Below are 9275 nucleotides of genomic sequence, written 5' to 3' on the forward strand. Positions count from 1 at the left end.
GGACCGTGCGTTCGGCACCAGTGTCAAAGCGCCTGATCGTGTACACTGGTAGGTCTCCGTGTTTTCGGAGGACTGTGTACGGAGTAGCTTCCCATCGATCTGCTAGTTTCCGCCCATTGTTCACCTTGTCCATGACGAGTACCCTATCCCCGGGGGAGAGAGGGCCAACCTTTGCCCTCTTGTCGAACTGGACTTTCTGTCGGCCCTTTGCCACCTTCGCTCTCTCTGCTGCTAGGTCGTAGGCCGCCTTAAGCCCATCCCGGAAATCAGCGACATAATCATCGTACTCCTCCACGTCCCTGTCATTGTCTAAGCTGAACATTAAATCCACGGGAAGGTTGGGTGATCGCCCAAACATCAAATAGAATGGGGCAAAGCCAGTGGATTCGTGTCTCGTAGCGTTGTAGGCGTGAGTCAGATGCCCAAGGTGTTCCTTCCAGTCTGCCTTCTGAGATGGGTTGAGGGTTCCGACCATATCAATGAGGGTGCGGTTAAATCGCTCGGTGGTACCATTTCCTTGGGGGTGGTAGGCCGTTGTTCGGGATTTCTCAATGCCCGCTACCTTGCACAACTCGGAAATGAGGCGACTCTCGAAATTGCGACCCTGGTCGGCATGAATTCTTCGAGGGAATCCATAGTGGACGAAGAAGTTCCGCCACAAGGTCTTCGCCACCGTCAAGGCGAGCTGGTCCTTGGTTGGGTAAGCCTGGGCATACCGCGTAAAGTGGTCAGTGACAACAAGAACGTGCTCATAACCACCCTTGGACTTCTCAAGCTTGAGGAAGTCAATGCACACCAGCTCCATGGGTTCCGAAGTGTGGATACTGGAAAGTGGTGCACGGTTTCCAGCAGTTGGAGTCTTCCGCAGGCAGCATCGTTTGCAGGTAGTTACCCAGGCCTGCACATCACCAGCCATTCGGATCCAGAAGAAACGCTGCCGTACAGTGTCTTGAGTCCGCTCCACCCCAGGATGGCCAATGTCGTCATGGAGTTGGGCAAGCACCGTCTTCCGATAATACTGAGGGAGGACCAGCTGCAACCTTCGAGCACCAGTGGGATCCTGGACCTGCCGATGGAGCACCCCATCCCTCACCACCAGTCGAGGGAACTGCCTGAGTAAAAGACGGGCATTTGGGTGGCAGCTCTGCCACTCCTCCTTGGTAGGCCTAGAACCCTGTTCCACAAAGAACAATGCTGGCCCGATGTCTGGGTCAGCCCTTTGCTGGCGGGAGAGGGTCTCTGGGGTGATACTCTTGATGGAGGGCACTCCAGGCACATCAGTGCTGAGGCTGGCTATGAGTTGTTGGGCCGATGGGGGGTCAGCATCTCGGGGTCCATGGTATAGAGCACCCACCACTACCTGTGGGTCGAGGCAGTGGCCGTCCTTCTTGTGTCCCTCCTCCCCTGTGGGTACTCGCGACAGAGCATCAGCGGCAGCGTTGGTGCGTCCACTCCTGTACTCCACACTGAAATCGAAGTCTGCTAATGCTGAAACCCATCTCTGGCCGGTGGCATCCAGCTTTGCCGAAGTGGTGACGTAGAGCAGGGGGTTGTTGTCGGTCAAGACATGAAACCGCCGGCCCAGCAAGTACTCCCTAAATTTATCTACCACTGCCCACTTGAGGCCCAGGAACTCAAGTTTGTGTGCAGGGTACTTCCTCTCTGATATGGTCAGACCCCTGCTTGCGTATGCGATGACCCGTTTGGTGCCACCTTGCTTCTGACTCAGGACTGCCCCCAGACCCACTCCAGATGCGTCCACCTCCAGTAAGAATGGTCGTTCGAAGTCAGGGAAACCAAGAACGGGGGGCTGGACTAGTTTAGCCTTCAGGGAGTTGAAAGCATGCTCACAATCATTGGTCCAGATGAAGGGTGGAGCTGGTTTCTTCACCTTCCGTCGGCCACCACCCCCTTCGGTGAGGTGAAAGAGTGGACGGGCAATCTTGGCGTAGTCCTCGACAAATCGCCGGTAGTAACCCGTAATAAAGCCCAAGAATCGCCTGACCTCCTTAGCATTCTCAGGACGTGGCCATCCCTCCACCGTACTGGTCTTCTCTGGGTCAGTCTCAATCCCATCCTTGCTGATCACATGCCCCAAGTACTTAACTGAAGTTTGGAGAAGATGACATTTCTTCGGCTTAAGTTTGAGGCCATGCTGGCGAAGGCGGTTGAAGACCAGACGAAGACGTTCCAGGTGCTGAGAGAAATCCGAGGAAAAGACTACTACATCGTCCAGGTAGATGAGGAGGGATTCGAAATTGTAGTCACCGAGGCAGGCCATCATTAATCTCTGGAATGTTGCGGGGGCGTTCTGCAGACCAAACGGCATACGGACGCACTCGTAGAGTCCCATTGGGGTCGTGAAGGCTGTCTTCTGACGATCCTTTTCCGCAACCTCCACCTGCCAATACCCACTTGTCAAATCCAGGGTCGAGAAATATTTGGCCCTGCCTAAGGCGTCTAGTGATTCGTCAATCCTGGGCAACGGAAAGGCATCTCGACGGGTCTTACTGTTGAGGCGTCGGTAGTCCACGCAAAGGCGGATAGATCCATCCTTCTTGTGGACTACAACAATCGGGGAAGCGTATGGACTGCTGCTTTTCTGAATTACACCAGCATTCTCCATTTCCGTAATGTGCCGCCGTACGTCCTGGAATTGGGCAGGGGGAATTCGCCTGTACGGGAGTCTAAATGGATCATCGTCGATCAGCGGGATTTCATGTTCAATGCCTTTTGCGCACCCATAATCAAAGTCGTGCTGTGAAAATACGTCGGTGTACTCCTGTAGAAGATTAACCAGCAGCGTCTCCTCTTCTTGATTGGCAAAAGATGCGGTGGTGAGGTCAACACCAGGGACGGGGATTGCTGGGGTGGGTTGAGAAGTTGATATTGGGGCCATCCTCACAGGTGGGGTACTCCTTAGAGCTTGGGGGTCGTCGTAGGAGCAGGCTACGCACAATTGTGCTATTCTGGACCCGGGCGAAATGGTGATTGCCTGTTCTGACGGGTTGAGTATGCGGACAGGGATGAGTTTATCCGGAGTGACATCGACAAGTGTCCTACCTACCAGCATTCTGGTTCCTTGGGGCATTCTAAGGGGCTCAACAATGGCGGTGCATCTTGGCAACCTCTTCGTTGTGCAGCAGAAAACGTCTACCTCCTCTCTGGGCTTGATTATTTTCGCAGTTTTCCCCTGGTAGGTGAGCTCTCCCATTCTTCCAAGGTGGTCACCCGGCAGTGCAGCTTCTACTGCTGCGCATGCCGTATGCCATGCGGGGCTTACCTCCTTCAGGTGCGCCAGGTACGCTGTTCCCCGGACACGTCTCTCTCCCTCCTGGAAGGCGCGGATTAGATTTGTGCCAATGAGAGCATCGATTCCTGGGCCGTAACTATTTGGTGGGACAATCAGAGCAGGTACCTTATCGAACCTCTGCCCTTGGCATTCAACGGTGATATGGACAACGCCAACGTGAGGGAGGGTGTGTCCGCCTGCACCGTTGATTTCAATTGCTGAGGGAGTAGGCGGTATTCTGGAGAGTGATGGGTGTCTCTTGGCGAAGGAGGCGGAGATTGTAGTAACCTGTGACCCCGAATCGATAAGGGTGGTGCATGACACACCATTTATGTTGACGGTGTCGATATTACTCGGGCCAACGACTGGGAGGTTATTCTGTAGTCTACTTATTGGGGTCTTATATTGGTGACTCTCGGGGTTTGGGTTATTATTATTATTGGGGTCTAGTTGGGTATTGCCCGCGCAACTATCTATAGACGGCGCGGGCCCGACCAGTTTAAATTCTGCGCCTGCTGGATTGCGTCCAACCGTCCGTTGGTGACGTCGCGGGTGTTGGGAGCCGGTCTGTTCGGACAGTTTGACTTCCAATGTCCCGGTTGGCCGCAATTCCAACAACCTGCTGGCCGGGTTTGGGTTGCCGATCCAGGTCGGGATACCTCCAAAGCTTTGACTCGTGACTCCAAGCTTGCCAGCTTTCGGTCCGCTTCTTCCTGTCGGTCAGAGATACCCTTTACTAACCTGAGGACGTCCTCCGATGTCCGGCTGATCTGGAGCAAGTGCGCCTGGGTTTCATTCTGTTCGTCACTCTGTTTCGCCTGTTGGGAGAACACCGCACCACCATGTCTCCTGGCTTTACCATGCCGCTCGTGGGATATCAGACGCACCTCCTCTCTAACAGCTCGAAACGACATCCCGCGAGGCCTCATCGGAGCCAGCCTATGACGCAACTCGTCGTCCTTCAGCCCCCTCATAAATTGCGTGGCCAGGACACAATCCCTCTGATCCGGTCTGATTGCGTTGGGATGGTGTTGTTCGATCCCCCTCAGTAGTGCCTCGAGCGCAATCGCGAAAGAGGTGGCCGATTCCCCATTCCGTTGCGTCCTCTCGTAAAAGGCTGCAAACGGATCTGTCGCTGTCACATCCCCGTACTCCTGTTTCAACTCGTTGAACGCCCCTGCTGGTGTTTGCTCGTCGATTGGTAGGTTGAGGATGAGGCGACGGGCTTCCCCACTCAAGTTTCGTACAATAGTTGGGAACTTGAGGGCGGCCGGGGTCTTGGTTGCCGTCAAGAAGTAGTTCATGTCGCGAATCCAATCATCTACTCCTACCTTCGAGTCGCGCCCATTAAAGGCAGGGACACCCCTGACCTGCGTGAATGCCGTCGGACCGGGTGCGGGTTGGTTTTGTAGGGAGAAGTCTATCGCTTCATTTTGGTCGAACTGCAAGCTGGCTTCCTCGCGTGTGACCATTTTGTCTCTATGTGCTAACAAAGAAACAATTAATGTCAAAATGAAAGAAGCAAGGTGATGTTATGTGGACACGGGTGGGTTAAACGAAGCCCGTACAAAATGAGGCGGCAAATAGAATGGGTATGTACCTTACAGGCTGTAATATAAGCAGACGTGTCCACTCAAATTCAGAAGATACGTGAAAGAAGAAAAATAACATAAAACAACAGATAATTACAGGAGTGCATCCACCTGAAGTATTATACAAATTATTACAAATGTAATATGTAGCTATTATTGATCGGATTCGTCCAGAAACGTCGCTCCCTCAGTCCAGTCTCCAGATCATCTGTTCCAGTCCTCTCGGTCCTCCAGATCACCTGCTCCTGCCCTCTAGGTCCTGCCTCTGGCCAGTCAATGGTGGGACACGGTCGTGTGTCCTCCCTTTCCCTCAGTAAAAGAACCGCCTTCCGCTATTTTAAGACTCGTCGCAGCCCGTCCGATCCTGCCGACTACGCCAGAAATGTAACCCTCCCTTGGAGTAGGGTGGGGCTAGATGAAGAATGTTTGAAGGGAGTCGAGTCTGTAAAATAGGAGGCGTGGAGCGAAGAAAGGTTAAGAGGATACCGACGTCGGACGAACTGCGATAAGTCGCCGAGTGGTGTTCCTGACTTCCGGTTTGGGGGAAAGTTATTTGCATATTTGAAAGAATTGGTTAACGCTATAATTAGCATAAAATAAAGGGTGGCAAAAAGGGGGTCAGGACCTCGCTTGACCACGTGACAAGTCTGCCAAGGAAGGTTCCAGAACCCCGTGAACCCGTGATCCACAGCGCGGGAACGGGAAAAGAGAAACTTAAAGAATATAATATTCTTGTCACCAGTCGTCTGGTTACACTAACAAAACGAATAATGATTAAATGGACAAACTGTGCCGGTGTGCAAAGTAAGCTTTACACAAACGTCAATGTCAATTGTACAGGACAATTTGTGTGTATACTGTCTTGTGGTACTGTCCTGTGGTACTTTCCTGTGGCAATGTCCTGTGGTACTGCCCTGTGGTACATCCCCGAGTACCACACGAGCCTGTGACACAGTAACACACAGTTCCTGTGTTAACATATATTTGTGTGGTACATTGTGTGGTACCAACAAGTACCACAGGGGAGCCTGTAAAACAGTACCACACAGTTCCTGTGGTAACATTTATTTATGTGGTACATTGTGTGGTACTGACAAGTACTACAGGGAGTACCCTACAAGCCTGTGGTACAGTACCACACAGTTCCTGTGGTAACATTACAAGTGTGTGGTACATTGTGTGGTACCGATAAGTACCACAGGGAGTACCACAGGACTTTTTTGTTAGGGTAAGGTGACGGTCCGAAAGGAACAAGGCGGCGAACTCAACTTCAGCGAAGGGAAAAGAGACATCTCTGCTGTTTGATAGAATCTAAATACGCATGCTGATCATGTGTAAGCGTCTGTTTGGATTTTGTTTATGTTTTGGGATGTTGGGGTGGGGCTTCGAAAGATCTGCTGACAGCTTATGTTTGGTCGGTACCTCTTAGCCTAATTGTCTTTTTGAATTTGTTCAAATGCGATCAACCTTCAGCATCGATCAATGTTGCTCTAGTCGCATAACTTTCCAGGTTTCTCGATCACTCACCGCTTGATACACTTGACACCGAAGGGCCGTTCACATGCATGGTGTTCCCGTGAGTCCAGGAGAACAATAGCAGGAAAACCCAGCAGGAGAATGCCAAACACCTCTCCTCCTATCCCTCCCCTATTTCACCTGTTGCTCTACGGACATATCTGTTGTCACAGGCAGCAAACAAGTTTACGTATATAGTTGGCGTGGACTCTCTAAAGCTGAACTGTTGAAGTCGAGTCATTTCTTTTCACTTCGTTTTTAGCTGTTGTCGTTGTTTTCGTTTTTATTTTTGTAGTCGTGTTACTTTGCAAGAATCACACAAATTATTATACGAACAGTTTTGTATGACACCCCCACCCCCACGGTACACGGTCTAGTAGCTGAATGCATGGGGCAGGATGAACTATTTCTCGCTAGCTGGCGCACTTTGTCACCGCGAAGCGGAGCCCTTCGTTAACTCCAAACGGTGCGTATGATCTGGGACGTGGAAGAGATCGAGTCTCTTCCACCTCCCTGGTTTGATGGACATTCGATCAGTACATACATATATATATATATATATATATATATATATATATATACATATATATATATATATATACATATATATATACACACATATATATATACGTATATATATACATATATATATATATAAAAGAATAGTATGCGTTGCATCATATAAGGTAAAAAATGAGGCTTAAAGGACAGACAGAGTAACAGCGAGGCAGACACGCATACTTACCTGTGATTATACACACAGACAGATAAGACAGACATTATACAGTATAACAGATTTTACATAGGACTGTATAACTTCACAAGCCTACATTGTCTGATATACAGAGACGCTAGATAGATAGACAGACAGATAGATGGATGGATGGATGGATTGACAGATAGATAGATATAGATAAATACATCAAAGATATAATAGATAGATAATAATTATATAGATAGATAGATATAGATAGATAGATAGAAAGATAGGTAGATAGATAGATAGATAGACAGACAGACAGACAGACAGACAGATAGATAGATAGATATGGATAGAACACTGTCATCGTTGAGCTAATACCAGGGCTGTATACAGGCCCCTCCTCTATACTTCTGGAGTCAGGTCTGGAACCATCATCTCGTAATGCCGCCGACAGTCAATCTCTGATCGCTGAAAAAGAGGAAACGAATCTGAATACTCATGGCTATTGAACCACCAATGCACAGAAGATACAAAGTTGACTTAGTTACTCCTACATCGTCGACATGAATTGTATGGTCTCTCTTGTCACTACTTCAAACGCTGATCAGGAAAATAAAAACTCTTACACTCACTTTCACTCATATCTCTTGCACTTTGATCTAATATTCATAATACAGAGTGTGTAATTGTCGCTTCTTAGACTGTACAGTAAAGGGTATACCTACTTAAAGTTATGGTAGAATCTCTGTTGAGATGGGGCTTGAGGTTTCCAACATTATATATATATATATATATATATATATATATATATATATATATATATGTATATATATATATATATATACATATATATGTATATATATACATATATATATAATTATATGTATATATTTTTAAGATAATGGGAAACATATTACGAAATATGCAAGAGCATAAGAGGAATTCAAAATTTATTTGATAAAAATTGGTTTTTGAAATGGCTGAGTTATCAAAAACAAATTAATCCTAATAAAATGTGCGGGACCCACCTTTTGTCATAGGATCACTTTGTATATTACTTTGTTTTTGTTTTTGATATTTCAGTCATTTTAAAACCGTATTTTATGTTTTTCAACATTTCATGAACTGGTTTCTTAGTATCTTGCAAAAACTGCGAAGCTGAATTCTCACCTCAACTAATACTACGCCATCCCTTTAATAAAATAAATTCTGGCTGAAAAATGATGAAAGTCAAATTTTTACTGAAAGAATCACTTATTGATGATAATGGAAGTGTTTTATGATAAAAATCACAATACTAATGTCAATGAAGAAAATAGTAGTAGTAGTAGTAGTAGTAATAATGATAATAATAATAATAATATTATTATTATCATAATCGTTATTACTATTTGATGAGAATAACAATAATGGTTATAAACCTTCTTCTTCTCCTTCTAATATAATAAACATTACCATTATAATTTCATCATTATCATTGTTGCTGTCATTAATCATCACACTATTTATCGTCATTACTTTATCGTCACTTCATTACATGATATTGATGTTTGCAATCATACTGTCCCATGATTGTGTTGATATGACTTTCTCAGTTTACCATTTTATTTTGAGTCTGTACTTATTACTCACATGACGCTAGAGTCAATCAAATTAACTGTTGGTGACCTATCTACGATGATAAGTTTGAATGGTATGATTGCGGTACCGTAATGATAATTCTGATGCTTTTATAATGATTATCATTTGTGATAACAGTAATATATCAAGCCTAGGCCCTATTTGGCCTCATGATTTTTTATTTTGTTTTGCCGATGATGTTCATTTTGTTTCGCTCAAGCATGATTACTTTAATCAATTTACTCTTTAACAATATTCAGACATATGCTATATAATTATAGTGAGTCTGTTGGGAATATTACATTTGATAACGTCTCCTTGGTTATTCGGCGGGTCAGTTCACATAAGATCGGTATCTCACGTTTTGGGGCATATTATTTTTTAATAGGGTCCCATTTTTTCTCTCTCTTCTCTTCTATTTCTCTTCAAAAAAAGAAAGAAAAACAGCACACCTTACGTTTTCAAAACAGGTGCCTTGTGGACAAATATATTTGTTTCTTCCATCGTCCTTTGCCAAATTGGTTATATAAACATGCACCTTCAATGTTGTCAT

The sequence above is a fragment of the Diadema antillarum genome, unplaced genomic scaffold (assembly GCF_040938485.1).
Source record: "Diadema antillarum isolate AM-2024a unplaced genomic scaffold, OU_Dant_1.0 scf00000156, whole genome shotgun sequence".
In the NCBI taxonomy this organism is placed as follows: domain Eukaryota; kingdom Metazoa; phylum Echinodermata; class Echinoidea; order Diadematoida; family Diadematidae; genus Diadema; species Diadema antillarum.